Source organism: Eriocheir sinensis, chromosome 33 (assembly GCF_024679095.1).
Source record: "Eriocheir sinensis breed Jianghai 21 chromosome 33, ASM2467909v1, whole genome shotgun sequence".
NCBI lineage: Eukaryota > Metazoa > Arthropoda > Malacostraca > Decapoda > Varunidae > Eriocheir > Eriocheir sinensis.
The window spans coordinates 7,143,636-7,147,218 of NC_066541.1; the positions used below are offsets into that span (position 1 = coordinate 7,143,636).

The 3,583-nt window shown below is 48.7% G+C and overlaps 1 protein-coding gene across 3 annotated transcripts in view; it reads right to left on the bottom strand.

Annotated features, from left to right (window-relative positions):
- LOC127006658 (43 kDa receptor-associated protein of the synapse homolog) overlaps nt 1–867 on the bottom strand; it is a 101,840-nt gene extending 100,973 nt beyond the window's left edge. For 2 of the 3 annotated variants that reach the window (XM_050876822.1, XM_050876820.1), the window contains exon 1: nt 718–867. The gene's annotated coding sequence lies outside the window, so the exon portion shown is untranslated. Of the gene's footprint in view, nt 1–395; nt 697–717 lie in introns of those variants that run through there. The other variant, XM_050876821.1, reaches the window with a different exon arrangement.
- Between the last annotated feature and the right edge of the window lie 2,716 nt (nt 868–3,583).

The window sequence follows — 3,583 nt, forward strand, 5'->3', positions numbered from 1 at the left end:
ATAAGATAGCAAGGAAAGAGAGGAAAGAATGGGGAGGAAAGGAAACAAGGGTACGCAGTGTTAATGGTAGGTATGGTGGGCTATGGTGCATGGTGGGAAAAAATATTATACCGTGGGAAAACATCAACAGGAAAAAAAAGAGGAAAGGATCATAAAGAGGAAAGCAAGACAATGATACGTTATGGTAATGGTAGCAAGTTGGGGTTATGGTGCATGGTGGGAAAATACGTGCAGGCGTGGGAAAGCACTAATGGGCGTGGGAGATGAGGCCATGGGAGAAAGGTCCTGTTGGTAATGGTAATGGTATTGAACCGCTACATTTATATTGCCATTAAAGGGAATATACACACCACCACGTAATACTGAGAGAGAGAGAGAGAGAGAGGAGGGGTTACCTTACTGTGAGTGTCAAGTATTGAACACACACTGGAGAAGGGAGACTAAAACAGCACCACACAGCCTCCCTTTCCTCCTCCTAAGGGCTGTTGTGATGCTGTGGCGGCGAGGGAAGGGGAGGGGAGAGCGGCTCACACTCTCCCTCCACTCTCCACCACCACCACCTCCACCGCACCACCAAACACCTCCTCCACACAGCTGTTCATAGTCACCAAACAACGGGGATGGAAAATGTACAAGTTCTCTTTTTTTTTTGCTCTCTAACTCGCTCTCTCTCTACCTCTCTCTCTCGTTCTCTATTCTCCTATTGCGTCTAGTCACCTTTTGAGTCTCTCCCCCACGCCTCGGCCGCTGTGGGGGCGTGGGTCACCGCGTGGGAGGCTGTGGGGACGAATGTGGGTCAGTGTGATGTGGAGGCGAGGACGTGCACAGAAGGGCGAGGGGGGCGGAGCGGCGCGTCTGTCCCTTCCCACCGACTAGAACCAACTGCTGCATCTCGCTTCTTTTGCTCTTGTCTGGCTGGGTGGTGGTGGTGGTGGTCTAGGAGTGTGTGTGTGTGGGGGGGGTATGGTATAGTCTCTCTCTCTCTCTCTCTCTCTCTCTCTCTCTCTCTCTCTCTCTCTCTCTCTCTCTCTCTCTCTCTCTCTCTCTCTCTCTCTCTCTCTCTCTCTCTCTCTCTCTGCCACGTGAGGTCCGGGTGTGGTCTTCATGTGGTGGTGGTGGTGGTGGTGGTGGTGGTGGTGGTTGCTGCTCGTGACCTATCCGAGACCTTTGTGTTTGACCTTTGACTCCGTGTGATGCCTGGCGTGACCTCGGTATGGTGGTGAAGGTGGTGGTGATGGTTGTGGTGATGTTGGTTGTGGTGATGTTGGTGGTCGTGGTGGTGGTTGTCGTTGTGATGATTATGGTGGTGGTGGTTGTCGTGGTGGTGGTGGTGGTGGTGGTGGTGGTGAAGGTGGTGGTGGTGGTGGTGGTGGTAATCGTATGTGGTTGATTTAATTTTCTATTTTGTGTACTTTTAATTAAGAGTATCTCTCTCTCTCTCTCTCTCTCTCTCTCTCTCTCTCTCTCTCTCTCTCTCTCTCTCTCTCTCTCTCTCTCTCTCTCTCTCTCTCTCTCTCTCCCTCCCCTTCCTTGCATCGTTAAGTACCTTCCTGCCTTTTTCTCTCTATCTTTTCTTCCTTCTAATCTTCCTGTTTTCATTTTTTTTCTTCCTCCCTCTCCCTTCTCTCTTTTCCTCTCACTTCCCTCTCCTTTTCCCTTCCCTTCCCTTCCCTTCCCTTCCTTTAATGTCACACCTAATCTTCCCCTCCCTTCTTTTCTCCATTTGCTTCCTTCTTCTCCTTTCCTCTTTTCAACCCTTCCTATCGCCCTCATTCTCCTTTTCTTCTTTTCCTTCTTCTCCCTTCTCCCTCCCCTCTCATTTTCTTTTTCTCCTTTCGTCTTTTCAACCCTCCCTATTGTCCTCATCATTTTCTCCCCCCCTCTTTTTTTTCTCGTCTCCCCTTTCCCTTTCATTTCTTTTAATTTCCTTTCTCTGTCTCACCCTAATATTTCTTTCCTTTCCTTTCTTATACTTATCTTCACTTTCCTTCCCTTTCCTTCCCGTCACACTTAATCTTCCCTTCCCTTCCTGTCACAATTAATTTTCCCTTCACGTAACATTTAATCTACCCTTCCCTTCCCTTCCCTTTCAAACACACTTAATCTTCCCTTCCCTCCCCTTCCTGTCACACTTAATCTTCCCTTCACTTCCTGTCACACTCAATTTTCCTTTTCCTTCCCTTTCCGTCACACTTAATCTTCCCTTATTACCTCCATGTTCCCTTCCCTTTCCTTCCTTCCATACTAATCTTACTTTCCCTTCCCTTCCTGTCACACTTAAGCTTACATTCCCTTCCCTTCTTATCACACTTAATCTTCCCATCCCTTCCCTTTTCTTCCCTTCCTGTCACACTTAATCTTCCCTTCCCTTCCAGACACACTTAATCTTCCCTTCCCTTCCAGACACACTTAATCTTCCCTTCCCTTCCTGTTACACTTAATATTCCCTTCCCTTCCCTTCCTGTCACACTCATTCTTGCCTTCCCTTCCCTTCCTGTCACACTTTATCTTCCCCTCCCTTCCCTTCCTGTCACATTCAATCATCCCTTCCCTTCCCTTCCTGTCACACTTTATCTTCCCCTCCCTTCCCTTCCTGTCACACTAAATCTTCCCTTCCCTTCCCTTCCTGTCACATTCAATCATCCCTTCCCTTCCCTTCCTGTCACATTCAATCATCCCTTCCCTTCCTGTCACATTTAATCATCCCTTCCCTTCCCTTCCTGTCCCACTCAATCATCCCTTCCCTTCCCTTCCTGCCCCACTCAATCATCCCTTCCCTTCCCTTCCTGTCCCACTCAATCATCCCTTCCCTTCCCTTCCTGTCCCACTCAATCATCCCTTCCCTTCCCTTCCTGTCCCACTCAGTCATCCCTTCCCTTCCCTTCCTGTCCCACTCAATCATCCCTTCCCTTCCCTTCCTGTCCCACTCAATCATCCCTTCCCTTCCCTTCCTGTCCCACTCAATCTTCCCTTCCCTTCCCTTCCTGTCACACTCAATCTTGCCTTCCCTTCCCTTCCTGTCACAATCACTCATCCCTTCCTTCCTTCCTGTCACACTTCAATCTTCCTTCCTTCCTTCCTGTCACGTCATCCTTCCCTTCCTTCCTGTCACACGTAATCTTCCCTTCCCTTCCCTTTATGTCACACTTAATCTTCCCTTCCCTTTCCTTCCTTTCACACTTAATCTTACCTTCCTTTTCCATCCTGTCACGTAATCTTCCCTTCCCTTCCCTTCATGTCACACTTAATATTCCCTTCCCTTCCCTTCCTTTCACACTTAATCTTACCTTCCCTTCCCTTCCCTTCCAGTCACACTTAATCTTCCCTTCCCTTCCTGTCACACTTTATCTTCCCTTCCCTTCCCTTCCTGTCACACTTTATCTTCCCTTCCCTTCCCTTCCTGTCGCACGTAATATTTCCTTCCCTTCCTGTCAAACTTAATCTTCCCTTCCCTTCCCTTCCTGTGTCACAATTAATCATCCTTTCCCTTCCTTCCTGTGTCACACTGTATCTTCCCTTCCCTTCCATTCCCTTCCCTTCCTGTAACACCTAATCTTCCCTTCCCTTCCCTTCCCTTCCTGTC